Below are 18,221 nucleotides of genomic sequence, written 5' to 3'. Positions count from 1 at the left end.
CTGCTTCTCCCTTCCTGAGTTGTACTCCATGTTGTAACAAATACTGCGACAGCAGTGCATGATACCCAAGTGATGTTGAGGAGCTTGTGCAGTCAACTTCTTTCACAATATTTGGAAGATCAGCCTTCCCAGATTGAACTTCTTCCCAGTTCCAATAGCAAACAATAATAAAGCAAGCTCCTTTACTATGCTGGAATTGTGCGGGGCTGGTAACCAATTCTGAATGCCAAGTCTAAATAGAACATTGTACTTAGCCGTAAGGGTGGATGCTGGGAGTCTTGTTTCTACTCCCCATGACTCCGTTCTTCCTCCAGTGATCTCTTTCAGAACTTCTTCATTCAACTCAAGCCCTTCTTCAAAGTTTCCTTTCACCTCTGGTTTAAACTCCAAGAATCTGTTCAAACAGGCGGGAGTAAATGGAATCTACTTACCTCGAACATAAACTCTAGTAATGCCTTTGTCAGATGGTAGCAAATTACTGTAAAACTCTTAGACCAATGACAAACTGTAGCTTTCTAGATATGTTGCAGACTTGTATAAACTTCTTTGTTGCAGCAGCTCAGTTAACCCATACTTCTCAAAAGCTCCTTCATCAATCATCCTTTCAACCACAATACATCTCTCTTCAACAGATTCAAACTTCTTCTTGGATGCTTTATCAAGGAATCTATCTTCATCGCCGTCTTTTGCTTGTTAAGTTACCTTCTTCTTCTTTTCTTTCTTAGAGCATACTGATGGTTTCTCCCCCTGTTTTATAGCTTCAGTACACTTCCTCCTGGACTTGCTAACATTCTCCTTCTTCTGGGTTTTCTTCCTTGACGGGGCCTTCTTTTCAGACGCTACTTTCTTCCCTTTAGCAATCTGGGCAACACGATCTTTGAGTGGGATCTCATCAGAACTATGTGAACTGTCGAATGTTGCCGAAGATGTTATAATCAGTGCTGTGACATGTTTTGTTTCTATAGGTGCTTCAGCATGTCGGTGTAGATCACCCAGAACTTCACTTAGAATAGTAGCAGCCTCTTCTTCAGCACTAGTGGAAGCATCTGTACTTCTTTCTCCAATAGTTTCTTCTGCTTGTGCTCGGTTTGCTTCTTTTTTAGCAGCATCTTCATCCCTAGCCTGTTGTTCTTCTGAACCTTCTCCTACTAGAACAGTAGTGGAGTCCTCCTGTTCATCTTCCTCTGTTCTCTGAACATAAGCACCTGGAAAAGACTCACGAACCCATCTCAAGAGATCATCTCTGTCTTTGACACCTGAAGGCAAATCTTGAGACGATGTTCCCGCTTCTCTTACTTCAGCATCCTGAGAAGAAACATAAGGGACAATTGCTTTCCCCAAATCTTCTGATTCTTCTCTCCTTGGTGGGCTTCCTCCAGAATCAGTCCCTCTCATCCTTACTTCCGCAATTCGGGCAGCAATTTCTTGTGGGGTCGGTGGAGCACAGCGGGCCATCCTCTTTGTCCTCATCTTTTCTTCTTTGTCTTCGTCTTCTTCTTTGCTTACTTCTGATTTCAAAAACAATCTTTGGAAACAAATTGGGATATTATGGTTTTATGCCCCCATTAATTAGTTATAACTTCCAAGACACCTTTTCAAAAAAAAAAAACTTTTCAAAAAAAATAATCCCTCTCCTTTTTGAATATTTTTATTTTTCCCTCCTTTTTATTTTTTTTATTTTTTTTTATTTTTTATTTTTAACTTTGAGAGACATCAAGAGATTTTCACTCGTTGGAGTGTTTTGGTTGTTGAATTCATAGGACCTCGGTCAACATATTGATTGTTGTACCATAATGTTGTACCTGTCTGATTTATCACCATCTTCAAACCTGAACTGGAGGACTCTTCTTCTTCTCTTGGTACTTCACCTTTTCGAATCCATAATTTCTTGATTACAATAGTCTTCCCTCTGACTTTTCTTTTAATGATTGCTTGTTCATGTCCAATTATTCTTCCACTTTTCAAGTTTTCTTTCAATTTGTTGCACTTGGGTCTTATGTGCCCAGTTTCTCCACAATAAAAGCATGTAGGCACTTCACTTTTTGGTTCTTCCCTTGCTTTGACTTGTTTTCTTTAATGTTTTGTTGGGCAGTTGACTTGACAAACACAACTCCTGAATCTTCTGTCTTGACACTTGAGCTTTCTCCAATATACCCAATACCATGTCGAGCTTTACTAGTTCTTCCAACTGATAGAATCTCGTCAAGCTTGGCAGTACCCTTGTTCATGGAGTCCAAGGTCGTCTCAGTATTGAACAGCTTTTCTTTACATATACTCAACTCTTCCTCCAAGCGATGGTTTTGCAACATCATATCATTAAATCTGTTCATTATGAGTTTATAGCTTGTGAGAAGATCATTTTCTGTTACCTCATTGTACTCATTGTCAGTTTCAGTGGATGTTGTAGCTGATGTTGCAACATATTCTGCAACAGGCGTGGATCCATTCATCACAGCAGGAAAGGACGTATGATGGTTGCTCAGACTTCCTTCATCATCTTCTTCAGTGCTACCATCTGAGTTATCACTCCATCTAGCATAGTCGGCTTGATAGTGCCCAAAGCCTCCACATTCTCTACACTTGATCTTCATGAGACGATCTTCAATTTCTTCCTTTTTGTGATGATCTTCGACTTCTTCCTTTTCTTTATTTAAACCATCTTTTCTTTGAAATTTCTTGCCTTGTGTCTTGTATCTTCTGAGCATATCATGCATTTTTCTTGACAAGAAAACAATTTCTCTATCCTCTTCGTCTTCATCTTCTATTATAATGGCCTGTTGTAACTCCTTCTGTTTTATTGCTTCAACCTTCAAGGATATATCTTCTATTCTTCTTTCAGGATTAAGTTTTATCTCATATGCTTGCAAAGACCCCATCAGCTCATCCAGTTTCATAGTTGAAATATCTCTTGCTTCTTCTATTGCCGAGATTTTTGCATCAAATCTTCTTGGGAGTGATCTAAGAGTCTTTCGGACTAGATTTTTATCCGAGTACTTCTTGCTGAGCTGGTAGGCTTGATTTGCAATGTCCATCAATTTGGCATTGAACATGGCTATCGTCTCATCTTCTCCCATTCTGAGATTTTTGAACATAGTTGTTAACATTTAAAGTTTGGATTCTCTTACCAAGTTGGTACCTTCATGTATGGTTTGAAGAATCTCCCAAGCTTTCTTAGCACACTCGCATGTTGCAATATACTTGAACTGGTTCTCATTAACTTCTCCAAAGATTTCATTGAGAGCTTTCCCATTGGCATTAGCTTTGCGTATGTCTTCGACACTCCAACTGCTTTTCTTCTTCATGATCACGTTCTTGTCTTCATCAACTAGAGTAGGAGGAGACCATCCTTCTTCTACGGCAATCCATGCACTCTCATATATGGATTTAATAAACGCCTTCATATGTGCCTTCCAATATGGATAGTTGGATCCATTTACCAACGGTGGTCGTGTGACAGAAGCTCCTTCTTTTCCGGCCATCAATGGAACTTGTTAGGACCTGGCTGACTTTGAAACCAAAGTGAAAACGGCGACCAAGTCTCTGATACCACTTGTTAGTTCCTCCGGTGTGGTTTGTTGGTATTAAGTAACACTTAAGCACTCATAGAAGTCTCACACAAACCAATAAAGAAAGAGCACACAAACAAACACAAGGAGACACACAACGTTGGTAACCCAGTTCGGCATCCACTCTCCTACGTCTGGGGGGCCAAACCCGGAGATAAACAATCCACTAAAAGAGGTAAAAATAGATGAGTACAAACACTTGTCACTCACACTGTCAACAATAAAGATCACTACCCTCTCTAGATTGTCTAGTGCTCACACACTCTCCTCAAAGAGTCACCCAAGAGTCACACCTACAATCTACGAGCAAGGTAGCTTATATAGACGCCTCAACGTCCCAAATATAGCATATACCTCTTCTAGAATCTCCGCAGCTACTAATTTAAAAACCTGCCGAAATTAGCTGTTGCAACTCCTGTTGTAACATAAGTTGCAACATGGCCCTGACTGCTGACTTGACTGAGTTCTGGTTACGTTCCGGACGACCTCAAGACCCATCAACCTCCCGGTCATGCTTAGTCCGAGTCAATGCAGCCAAATCTTCCGATCCCGACTGCCGGCACCTAGCCTACCTCCTCAGTTCCTCATCACGCAATCCCCTCACAAGGGGCGCACGTCCTTGTGCGTCTTCCATGAAACTTGCCAAACTTAGTCTTCAATTCACCTAAATTTGGTCTTCAAAGATTCTCCAAACTTGATCTTCAATTCACCCAAGTTTAGTCCTCAAATCTTGCCTTCAATAGACTTCAATCAATCTTCATCAGGATTCTTCAAATCATATCTTCTATTAGTCTTCATTCACACTATGAATAGATCTTTCTTTAAATATGCTCCACCATATTTAGTCTTCAATCAAATCACCTAAATATGGTCTTAATATGATCTTGTCTTCAAGTTGTAATGCATTGCCAAAAATAACTCCACCAAGATCTTTAAGATAGCTTCACCATGATCTTCAAGATATTTGGCTCCATGTTAGAGACTTACTAAAAATAGCTCCACCAAGATTTTCAAGATGTTTGCCTTGCACTCCAAGTCTCCTTGCCATGTCACAATGCTTGCCACATCATCAATTATGCTTTGTCACCTAAGTTGCCACATCACTTGGTCTAGGTGTCAAATCATGCCAATAAATAGTGCGGTTGCACTAACAGTAGCTATGCAAATCTACTCAATACCTCTAATTGAAAATGAAATAAATATTTCTTATGATAAATTGGGTTTTCAAAGTCACTTGGCGCCTCACTCCCTTTTAATTATGGATCTTGCTATCCAGTTTATGTAATGTCATAATTTTACCTTTAAAGGCAATTGTTTTTAAAAAAAAAACGTTAATACTACAGTATAGAAATTATGAGCATCAATCACAAACTCTATGTTTTATTTAATTAAACCATAGCAAGCCACACCGTTTTATTTATTCATTTATTGGGGAAGAAAAATTAATTAAACACCGAGTACGTCAACAACTTACTCCAACGCACCGTACTAACATCCCCATCTCATCATCAAATGGAAACACTATTAGGAACTCCCTTGGCAGTGAGACCAGGATCACTAGTAGGATAAAGCAAGGAATAAGGCATTTTCACAGGTCCATTCCTATTCTTAAGATTAGGGTCCTCATTCCTTGCCACAATCTCCTTCTCAATCTCTTTAAGCCTTGTTCCAAACCTTCTAAATGCTGCCAAAGCCTTTTCATCATTAGTCCACCTTTGAGTCCCTCTTTCCCAAATACACCTCATCAGAAGCATGCTTAGACAATATCTCAATCAGTGAAATCCCCAACAGCGTTTGCAGCTCACTGGTAATAGTTTTCAAGAAAACCTTATCCGGGTCAATTGCAAGCATTTTGTATTCCGGTGAACCGGCTTCCGGCGTTACTCGATGGCTAACAGTTGACCGGTTTGGCAGGTAACCGGCATACGGGTATTGACCGAAGTTAACGGAAGCATGCAATACCGATGCAATCCAAATGATGGTCACTACAACAAAAAAACGCAATTTGCGACACAAAAAGTCAAAAATGTGTGGCAGATCGCAATTTGCAACATAATATGCGACATAATAAAATGTGTTGCGTTCCAGATGTCGCAAACATTTGCGACACTTTCAAGACTGTGACGCAAATTTGCAACACAAAAAAAAAATGTTGCAAATTTAATCGCAATCATGGATCTTTGAAACAATATTTGCCATTCAATTTGAAACGATATATGACAATTTATTGCGACATAATTTCTGTGTTGCAATAAATGTTGCAATTATTTGAGACTTTTGCAACATTCTTTATGACTTATTTTGATTGTTGCAAAACTTTACGCGTCGTAAATTGTGTTGCAAATATTGAGTCTTTTTGCAACAAATTCTGTGACCCATTTTATTGTCGCAAATTGTATTGCAAATGTGTGCGATGTTTTGCAACAAAATTTGAAACACATTTCGATTGTTGCAAACTGTGTCGCAAATTGTGTTGCATCTTAGTGAGATATTCTGCGACATAATTTTATTATCACAAATTATGTCGCAAATGAATTATTTATAACCATGATTATTTATAATAATTTTTTAACTATTTTTACAAACCTATTTTAAAACCTAATTTATAATCCTGAGCAATAACTTTTATAATATTTTTCAAAATAACCATTCCGATCTATGAATATCCATAATAATATTGCAATACAAAATATAATAATTCAAACATCTAATACAACAAACAAATACAAAATGGAATAGTCCAAAATGTAATAGTCCAGCATCATGTTCTGGATCAGTCTTTGTAACCAAAATTTCTTTTGCAGTAGTGCCATCCACAATTTCAACTATCACTGCTGAGTCATCTCCACTGGAGGAATGTGCATTCTGAGTCAGTTTCCCCAAGAAGATTTTTCTTTTATAAGTTCTTCCTGCCATCAACCGTAAACATGGGAACAGTCTTAGTGACAGCATGTAATGTAATAGTAATTTACATTTTACAGCCTCACCTTTAGCTGACAAACCGGGTCACTAAGACCACTAAAATCATCATCAGGTATTTCATTGATTACGGCCTTGTTTTGAATTTCTTCCGCAGGTTCCCCAAACCTCAGGGTGCTCAAAGTTCCAGCTTTGTCCATGATTTTACCACAAAGAATATTACTCTAGGAGAAAATAGCAGAAACTTCACGCACATTTTTCATTAAAAAATACCTGTTATCTGGAAAAATGGAACATAAATAGGTGACCTTTGCATTGCCACTAAGAGTATCTTTAAATAAATGTGTGAGTGGAGAATCCATGTGGGGAATTTTTTGGTCTTCTCCAGTATGAGCAACTCCAGAGAGAATGTTGATCAACTTCCTAATCACGAAAAGCTATAAAACTCAATATATTGATTCAATTTGAAGAAGACATAAGAGCGCAAGCCCTGAGACTGGTGATGGATAAATCACCAAGATAAAGTTCAAGACAAAGTGTGCAGATGACTATCCATATTGTCAAATATATATCTGAACCAAAATATTTAGTTAATAAAGCTTTAGTTGACATATTACAAATAATGAAGGATGAAAGAACCAAACTGTCAAAATCAACCAGTGCTGATTAAAATAAAATAAAATGTTCTAAAAACAATGCTATATATATATATATATGAATATAATTAATGTAAACAGATAATAGGCATTGGCAAATGAGGCAATTACAATAGGGTACAATATTTTGTTGCTAAATGCAACTAGTCCCTGCGGTAGTTGTAATACCCAAAATTGAATATAATGAGGTCTGTAATATCCCAAAAATTGTGATTGATATAAACTAGCTGCAGTACCCATTATAACATTAATATTTCTTTGTTCCACTTCAATACATTTGAACAGCTAATATTTAACCCATTTAGCACAAAATAAATATCTAATGACAATATTTTATATTGCTTGAAGTTTTTCTCATGTTTTAGTTTTTTTTTTTTCACTTATATCAACCACAAACATAGGTGATGTAGTGTAGATAAGAAGAAACAACATATATAATAATCAAAGATCAAAATAAAAATAGAGATATAAAACAAATTTAAACAATTATAAATATATTATTCTCAAATTAGTAAAATACAAAATAAAATGCAACGATGAGTTATAAGTTGTATAACAAACTAACTTATATATTCTAATATTCTATAAACCTCATGCCCCTGATAATGTTAGAAACTTTTATCAAAGAACAAGTGGAGAGAAAAACATTCAAACTCAATAAGAATAAAACTCAGATATTTTCATTCAAAAAGGGTACTAAATATATAATTCCTAAAAAGAAGAAAAAATAAACTATTACCTAATGATACACTGAGAAGACTTTCACGTGTCAACAGGAACCTCCATGCATGGCCTACAAGCCCAAGTTGAGCACAAACATTGGCAATCAATGAAAGAGATATACTTGTATAATAGAGGCACATGCATAAGTTCATACATGCTACAAAAAGAGATCTACCAAACTTTGTCATGAACTAGATCATCATTAATTATTTTCCCTTAATAATCTAATGCAGATATACTTATATAATTATATATATGTATTTACATACAAACGTAACATGCTGTGATAAGGTTGGGATAAAAAAAAGGTCCTTGGACACCAGAAGAAGACATCATACTAGTATCATACATCCAACAACATTCTTTCCAATCAATCATTCCGACATGTACTTCGCAGCTCCAAACTAAAATGCTTCATTGCTAGTATGAGTATAAACCTAGTTAGATAAGGCTCATAAAATCATGGGAGATGATATTTGCAATTCTATGGCATTCCTTGGTTTTCTTGGTGCAGATATTGTTAAGCTCTTCTCAATTGATCAATAGAATGATTAGTTATTATACGTGAACCATTTTTAGACTGGCAAGAACATTTTTGGGAGAGGACAAAAGAAGTTCTCTGTTTCTTGTTCATGTTTGGAAGAAACTCTGTGCATACATACCTCTAAACAGTAATATAACATACATTGAAATGTTACAGGAAACATCAAACCCATTAAGAAATTCTTTAAACAATTATGCAATGCTTGTCGTTTTTCTTTTATTGTTCAATGTACACGTGAATTTTCGATTAATTCAAAGCTCCTTTTTTTCACTCGAGATCATCATCAAATGTAAAGAAAAAGCGAGAAAACACTCGAGATCGTCATCAAATGAAGGGATTCAAAACAAGAAAAAACATTGGAGAGATTGACCATCCGATAACTTTGATGGGGGATTTTTGATCAAATCTACGACAAGATTAGCAAGACCCATGCAAAAGCAAGCGCAACGCCGAAAGGTCTATAAAGAACTGCACATAAATTATCCCCAAAAATAAACCAATTTAATTAATACATCCTTAAATTGAACCCTAGTTACATCTCATTCTGAGAAAAATCAGAGAAAATAACAAACAAAAAAAAAACTGACCCTAAAATCCAAATGACGGCACCGACGAGCAAATGGAAGTAGAAGAGCACTCCCCAGTCTCCAATGCCCTTCATTCTCTTCCTCAGCGACACGATCCGCACCGACGAGCGATGGACATGAGCATGACCCACCTCCAGTACCACCTCCCGGACTTTACTCAGCTCCTCACCGGACCTATCTCTGACGTACAAACTCATTTCTCGGGAGCACCGCCGGACGTTGTGCTGCTCTCTTTTCAGCCCTCATCCCGAAGAAAGCAGAGCATGGGATTGCAGAAGTGGATGATCCCAAGAGTGCTGCCATTCTCGAAGCTTTTAGAATAAGGATAACCCATGCCTTATTCTAACCGCATGTTTGCCTAGGATGTGGTCTGTTCACTCGGTAGAGTCGGAAGTCGTGTGTAGGAAAAGGACGTGATGCTTGGAAAAAATGGCCGTTGGATTTACCTCGGGATGTGTTCCAGGTTTGTGATTAATAGAGCTTTATTTTGAATGAAACTTTGAAAAAAGTTTGAATAAATTTTTCTAAAAATAGAAATGCTTGTTTTTCCTTTGTAGAATTTTTGAAGTTGCACACACATGTGTCTCATGAAGGTCCATTAAAAATGTATGACTATTATTATTTTTATTTGAAAAAAATAATTTAAAACCAGATGAGGATCTATAGTGAAATGAAGAACAATTTGACGGTGAACAAAGAACTTGAAATATATGAGATTTATCAAAATATCCCCGTATCGTACCACGAGGCGTTGCCCTAGCACCCCCAACACATCTCGATGTATTTGTCCGTTCACCATGTATATGAGCCATATACAACAATGTTGTATATAAATTTACTACGGAATTACAAAAACATTACAAGGGCACAAAATTAAAATAAGAAAAATTATAATTTATGATTAAAAAAATATTTTAATCTCAAATAAATTCAATAATTCAAAAAGTCATCGTATATATTTGGTAATATAAAATGTAGGATCAATGATTTTTGTTAGTGCAACCGCACTATTTAAATTGGCATGATTTGACACCAAGGTAGATGACGAGGCAACCATGGTGAAAAGGCATAATTGATGACGTGGCAAGCATGGTGACATGGCATGGAGACTTGGAGTGCAAGGCAAATATCTTGAAGATCATGGTGGAGATATTTTTAGTAAGTCTACAACATGTGGCCAAATATCTTGAAGATCATGGTGAAGCTATCTTAAAGATCTTGGTGGAGTTATTTTTGGCAATGCATTACATTTTGAAGACAAGATCATATCAAGACCATACTTAGAGAGATATGATTGAAGACCAAATATGGTGGAGCTTAATTAAAGAAAGATCTATTCATGGTGTGAATGAAGATATGATTTGAAGAATCCTTGATGAGGATTGATTGAAGATCTATTGAAGGCAAGATTTGAGGACCAAACTTGGGTGAATTAAAGATCAAGTTTGGAGAATCTTTGAAGACCAAATTTAGGTGAATTGAAGACTAAGTTTGTCAAGTTTCGTGAAGGCACATGAGGGCGTCGCGCCTTGCGAGGGGACTGCGTGATGAGGAGCCGAGGAGGTAGGCTAGTTCGGCATGATCGGGATCGGGAGATTTGTTGCATCGACCCGGACCAAGCATGACCGGAGGTTGATGGGTCTTGAGGTCGTCCCATAGCGTAACGGAACTCGATCAAGTCGACAATCGGGGCCATGTTGCAACTTATGTTACAACGGGGAGTTGCACATGACTAATTCAGCAGGTTTTTAAATTAGTAGCCGCGGAGATTCTAAAAGAGGTATGTGCTATATTTGGGACGTTGAGGCGTCTATATAAGCTACCTTGCTCGTAGATTGTAGATGTGACTCTTGGGTGACTCTTTGAGGAGAGTGTGTGAGCACTAGACAATCTAGAGAGGGTAGTGATCTTTATTGTTGAGAGTGTGAGTGACAAGTGTTTGTACTCATCTATTTTTATCTATTTTAGTGGATTATTTATCTCCGGGCTTGGCCCCCAGACGTAGGCGAGTGGACGCCGAACTGGGTTACCAACGTTGTGTGTCTTCTTGTGTTTGTTTGTGTGCTCTTTCTTTATTGGTTTGTGTGAGACTTCTATGAGTGCTTAAGTGTTACCTAATACCCACAAACCACACCGGAGGAACTAACAATTTTAATTAGATATATTTATAACATCTGGACGATGGTATGTAATTTAAATTTTGATTGTTTTTGACTCTATCAATAGGCTAGTTTTGCTTAAAAGAAATCAACATCAAATTAAAATTGATATATATATATATATATATATATATATATATATATATATATATATAACTTGTTTTAATTAAGAAATATGAATTTATTGAATAACGGGTTTAATTTTTCTCCAAAGTCGAGAAAAAAATAATCAAGACTTTGGTGATCATCTCAAGTTAATATTATACTTTTTGAAGTCTAGTTGATATATAATCACTATTAAAAATGGGAGAATTTTTAAATGTGACTATTTACTTTCTTTATTTTAATTAGGACTTCACCACTCTCTCTATTTTTCAATTTTATTTACAGTTCAAACTATTAATGTGAAATGATTAAAAAAATATTAAATATTAATAAAAAATAGGTTTTTTTAAAAAATATTATATTTAATCTAGACAAAGCTAGGACATTCACAATTGTTCTTTCCCTCCTCACAACCCCACTTCCGACAACCGATTCCGAGTTGCCTTCCATGGAGACACCTTCTCAACAAAACATATTATGGTAAATTATAAAGCAAAGTTCTTTTGCATTTACCCACAAACCAAAACCCATCTTTTTGGGAGGGGAGAAATATATTTTTTATTATTATTAAAATTTGCGACACATTTTCGATGAAAATTGATCATTGCAAATAATGTGTCGCAATCTGTGTCACAAACCAATTTCATATGCGTCCGAATTTTGTGACACAATTTCTGACGCCAACAAATCGTTGCAAATAATGTGTCACAATCTGTATCGCAAACCAATTGCATGCATGGTGCCAACGTTTGTGACAAATTCTGCGACGCCAATAGATCATTGCAATTAATGTGTCGCAGTCCGTGTCGCAAACCATTACATGGTAGGTGCAAAAACTTTTGCGACAAAATTTGCAACATTGTTGGACGGTCAATTTTTTGCAACGCAATTTGGTTATATCTGTAATGTTTTTGGTTTTTGTCACAAATGGCTGCAATTTGTGTTGCAAATCTGTGGCACATTTATATGTCGCAAATATATGTGTAGCAAATAGCATTTTTTTTCTTGTAGTGGGTGGTGCATGTGTGAATTAGTTCACTGACGAGCTTCATGGAAAGCCACCATGTTTCATGCTGCTTGTCACCATGGCCAACTTCACGTATCTCTTTCCACCATGCTTGGACTTGTACGTCCCGCTTGTAATGTTGCATCATCCGGGTAGTAAATGGTGCGATGATACGTGACCCATGTGTGGATTGCCTACCATATTGCAAGGCCATCTACGGTGATGGGTAGTTCTTTTATGAGCAGCTGGACATTATCGGGGTTGCTTGGATCCTCCATCTGCAACTCCTCTAAACCATGTTTAATTTAAAAATTAGGATATGAGGTTAATTAGGATAATCACATTTTGTTAACATATATGTGCTTTAGCAAGTTATATATATTTGTAATACTGTGAAAAGATAAGATTAATAATTTTTTTTTTTTATCTTGTGCACTTGATGTTATCACAATTTTTTAATTATGGTTATTTTTATATGAATTTGCGAAGGATGATAGCCATGACATGACTAGTGCCCATGCCCATACTTCCCGAGCCTTCTATCACTGACTCACTCACAAGTTATCGAGGGTTATATCGACATTTAAATCATTATGTATTATAATAAAATATGGATGCTTCAATTTATTTATATGTGTTAAAAGTGATCTATTGCTATTAATTGTTAGTATACATCCCCATCTCACTCACAAGTTGTGTAATTTAAAAATTTAGATTTTTTTATTTCTATTAATTTTAGTGGAAATTGCCAAAAACACCCCCTAAGTTTGCCATATTGCAAAAACACCCGAGTTAGTTTTGCACTCCCGAAACCCTTCCTTTTTAATTCCATGTTTTTCAACCCCCAAAAACATGTAACGGATGTCAGCGGAGTGATTTTTCAAATTTTATGGATGGAAATGCCCTTGCATGGGAAGTCGTGACTTGACCATTTTGGTATGATGAGAGGAAGTGGGGGTTTTTCCGTATGGTAACCCCAAGAGAGGAATTTACTGGAGCCGTTTACTAAGTTTTTTCTCAACTCGCATCTTCAGTTTTTCCATTTCGAGCTGTCTCGAAATTGTCTCTACCAGTAGTGACCTCTGTAATTCTGACTTTTCCCTTTCCACCGGTATCTCGAAGGAGAAGTCCCGGGCAAGTAGTTGGCATTTAATCAGTTTGCAATCTAAGGTATTGAGTATGGTTTTATGGTAACTATTCTGTTACAAAGAAAGATTTTTCGGTTTCGTTTTGTGCTCATATTTTTGTTGGAAGATATTGAAGTCTGCAGGGGGATTTCTCGGCGGGGTTTTTGTTAGTCTGCGAGGGCAATTTCTCGGCTAGGGTTTTTGTGTTGTTTTGTGCTTTTAGATGCGTATACCCTATCGAAATAGTTATTTCGATTGTTATGATTTGTGTAATATTTATAATATACAATTCCCCTTTCATTTGATATGGTTGCAGTTTTACAAATGAGGTTTACGTTTAAGAAATGAGATGTTACAGTTTAAATTTTGTTGTCTCTATTTAATAAACTAGGTCTCTGTTTAACAATTCATATCTCTGTTTAATAATAGAAGGTTACAGTTTTAAATCTTATATTTCTGCTTAAACATTTGTCAATACTGCATGTTGAATATGTTGTTATTGTCGCAGGCTTGTGACTATGGCGGTCAACCTAGTTAATGGGCGATGCTATTTGACACCGGTAGTGGAGACCTTAGCTGAATTTAAAGATAACATGACACCTCGACACTCGGAGATCATCCGAAGGACACCGTTTGCAGCATTCACTGAGTTGGAAGCTATATACCAAGAGAGGGCCCTTCTTCATTCTCTACTACAAAGGTACGATGGCGACGCAGTCGTGTTTCAGAAGAATAAAACCCTCTCAGCGTTCGAAGGGAGGTATTTATCAAAAACCTACGAGAGACACAGAGACTTCATCAAGAGCACTCTTGTGTAACTTGTTCGACAGAGGGGGGAAGAAGATAATTTTGTCAAACTCATGATGGTGTACCTCATGGAGTGCGAGTCCCTCTTCCCAAATACATCATGCTCGGTTCCGAAATGGATCGTGGATTATGTCGATGATCTACTCACCATGGGGTGATACGCATGGGCGCAGGCGACGCCAAGTGGCTGATGGAGGACATTCCACACCCTGGACGCTCGAGTGCAAGATAGATCTGCCGGGAAGAAGACCAATCTGAGGATATATTAAAGGGGTGCTCGGTCGTGCTTAGCGTATGGTTTTCTGGTGGCTGGAGCAGGAAAGAAAGTCCGTTTCGGCAAGATCCTAAGGATGCTATGCTACGGTGAAAGTAGTTACAGGAAGCAAGCGACGGTAGAAACCAGCTTGTCATCGCTCGAAGGAAAAGAGGTAATAAATCACGGACAATGTTTAGAAGTCTTTAATGTTTAACCATTTTATTTAGCGTTTAACTTTATTATTTACAGTTTAAAATTTATTCATAAAGGTGTAAATATTTTGTTCTCCGTTTAAATATATTCTATAATGTTTAATATATAAAAACTCTATTCTCCGTTTAAATATATTCTATAATGTTTAATATATAGCGTTTAAATATTTGTTGGGTCCAACCGACGGATGGATGCTATTGCTCCGGAACCACATGCTCAAAGGCAGGATAAGAGGGCAGCCTTTATCGTGCGCGCTCAACACTGTTCTCCTACTTCCGACCCCACCGCAGCGCACGCATTCCCTCGGCGTCGGAGGCACTCCCCCACCCGCCCGGATTGCAACAACCCCTACCACGACAACGGCGGTCCCCAATTGTGGCAGCCCCCTGACCATGGCAACCCCTCCGACCATGGCAGCCCCACCGACTACCTTAAGCGAAGATGTCACTGCAACTCTTATGCAGGCGTGCCAGATATTGATGACCGAGTTTCCTCGGCATCGCTCATGTTGAAGCCTTTGGAAGAACGTTCATAGCAGACTGCGTCGTCCCTCAGAAAAATGAACCACGGGACGGACGAGCCGTCGAATTTGACGACAGCGACATCATCGGGATAGCCATTCAAAGACGCCACATTCGAAGAGACTTGCGAAAAAGAGGAGAACAATCTGCCTCTATCTCCACGCTGGGCTAACGATAAAAATAATAGCAACACCATCGGTCGGTGATGTTATTCTTGAGTCCATCGCCGTAGATGACATGGCCATGACGGTGGAGGACATCGTAGATAATGTGCCCGTTGCCAAGGTTGAGAAGATCGTTTACTCTCTTGTTAACGAAATCCCCGACCCGGTGGAACCGGCTGCCGAGATTGCGGCATCAAAGATGGACACAATCCCTGAAGAACAAGAACAAGCTAAAGGGGTGTGTCTCCCGGTTGATCTGCTTGAGTAGCCCGCGGTGAGAAGATCATTGAATCTGTTGCCATGGCCACGGCTGAGAAGATCGTTGAATACATTGCCCGTGTAGCGTGGCACGTAGCCCGGCGATTGCCGCATCGAAGCAAGACACAATCCAACAACAAAAAGAAGCATGTAAGGGTATGTCTGCGGTTGATGTTGTTGTCATCCCTGCATCGAAGCCAGACACAATCCAACAACAATAACAACCATGTAAGGATGTGTCTGCGGTTGATCTTGTCGCCATCCGCATCGAAGGAAGATCTTTAGCGGTCTTTCGAACACCGTGAAGACTCAGCAGACGATGCCCCATGAAGACCACGGCCCGAGAAGCGAGGCGAGATGATCAAGGCCAATCAAAATTGGGACAAGGCGGCTCGGCAAGTCTTCGTTACGAAGAAGAAAAATGGGTTGTGCCAATCGGCGTCTTAACAAATACAAGCAGGAGTTGATGAGTATCTTCCTTAACTGCCGTATGGACAGGTAAGTTTAAAGTTTTCGTGATAGTGTTTAAAGTTTTTATGATAGTGTTTAACTTTTTTGTGATAGTGTTTAAACGTTTATATGTTATCATTTAATTTATCTACTTAACGTTTAATTATTTATAATATCATTTGAGCATTGATAATATCATTTAAATATTTAGAATATGGTCTAATTATTTACGTTATCGTTTAATCTCGGCACGGCTGTGTGGAAAAATATTGTCGACTCACCGGGACAAATTATACTGATTGCTTGAGGGTAAGGAGATGGTCACAGATGATGTGATGTATGCTTTTGTATGCATAGTACAAAAGTCGATGAGCAAAGTGCCATATCCCTACAAAAAGCGCGCCTCCATCACAAGACATCGGCCGTCTGTTTATGTCAAATCGAGGACGGCACATGGAAACAATTAAGGCTATGATCGAGATCACGTGCGTAGCTTGCATGAAGTTCAAATTGTCATCCTCCCGATAATAATGAATGGCCACTTCCATAGTCGTCGATCCTTGATAATGACAAACAAGAATACATGCATTATTCTTCATGCGCGAGGTATGAAAAAGACAGCGTTGGACATGGTAAGTTATTTAATTATGTCCGATTGATAGTGTTTGTTATTTAATCGGTATCTTAATCTCAACTTGCGTATCTCGACGAGCGGAATCTAGTCGACACGGTCGATATGCGATTCGGTCAGTCGACGACCGCACGTACCCACTCGTTTATGACCGGAAACCCCACGGTAAAACACGGAAATGTCGATTACGACGTCTATGTCATGCGGTTTATCGAGCAATTACTTTGGGTTGAGAAGCTTCGGCTACTGAACGAGGCGTTCCTTACCTGAGATTAAAGTATGTTACCCGCATACTTAGGAGGTTAGGAGGCGATCGACGTCCATTGGAAAGGGGTCGAGTCGAGCGGGTTAAAGGTACGATTTCGCGAGGACGGGGCTTGTATATGTTAATGTCAATTTTGTTTTCGAATGTAAGCAGGATAAATTCAATTCATTGATTTTTATTTTTCGAAGAACATGACTTGTATATGTCAATGTAAATTTTGTCTGTTTTCTATTGTAAAGTCAGACTAAATTCCATTCAAATTCAATTCATTATTTAATTTACAGTGTCATTGTTTACATTTAAGTTTAAATGTTTAACTTTACCATCTATCGTTTAAATATCAGTTTGAAACATTTAAAATTACAGTTTATCTGTTTAAACTAACATTGTCTCTGTTTAAATAACTGATAACACTGTAAAGAATAAGAGTTTAAATATGAAAAATTTCTAGTCAATTCAGATTGTTTCTCTTTAGAAGTCAAACTTATTACAATGCCCTGGTGAGCGACAGTTTCATTCACGAGATCTACGATTGTGACCCGGATCCATGGCGGCGGGCATCAGTAGTAACTCGTGGACATCTAACGCTTGCGACTCAATCTCTTTTCGTCTAGGGGCGCGGGCTGCCTTCTTGTCACAGGCGGTGCAGTAAGCGACTCACGATTTCCACAAGAGCTCGTCATCGTCGGGTATGGGAATATAGCTTCCTTTCATGATTTGCAATTGTCGGCAGTGATGTAGCCGCTAATAAATCGATGAACATTGGTGTGCATGCTGCATGATTGCGGTACCAGCGTGTTTGCAAGGGATACCCTGAAACTTGCCACCTTCGACATGAACAAGTTCGATGGCGAGATCTCACGAGTTGCCTGCCCTCGGTCGATCGCCGTCAGCGATCATCGACACAACGACCAACACGAAGATTTCGGCTATCCTCAACAATGATCTCTACCTTCAAATGTATGTCTGGGCATAAATAGGTCTCCCATTTGTTCGCTTGCTCACAGCGGTTACATAACATGCGCATCAACTTGAACCTGGCAAATAAGGTTAAACAAAAGGCGGTGATGGTTAAATAATTCATAAACATGTTTAAACATTATTGTAAATAGTTAAGCGAAAAGGATTAATATTTAAAAGGCGAGACAAGTCGAATTAAACAAATATTGAAAATGTTTAAAGGGTAGCACTAAATGTTAAGTGTAAATCAACATTCGCGTGACCTTATGGAGTCGACCATTTCGTCACGTGAAATGGCGAGCTT

General features: G+C 38.3%; 1 pseudogene; it reads right to left on the bottom strand.

The window, feature by feature from the left end:
* Positions 1 to 5,069: 5,069 nt before the first annotated feature.
* LOC120274604 lies at positions 5,070 to 12,543 on the bottom strand (annotated as a pseudogene).
* Between the last annotated feature and the right edge of the window lie 5,678 nt (positions 12,544 to 18,221).

This window comes from Dioscorea cayenensis, chromosome 13, assembly GCF_009730915.1.
Source record: "Dioscorea cayenensis subsp. rotundata cultivar TDr96_F1 chromosome 13, TDr96_F1_v2_PseudoChromosome.rev07_lg8_w22 25.fasta, whole genome shotgun sequence".
NCBI lineage: Eukaryota > Viridiplantae > Streptophyta > Magnoliopsida > Dioscoreales > Dioscoreaceae > Dioscorea > Dioscorea cayenensis.
Note: the sequence above shows the minus strand (reverse complement) of the source record. Positions and strands in the feature narration are given on the sequence as shown.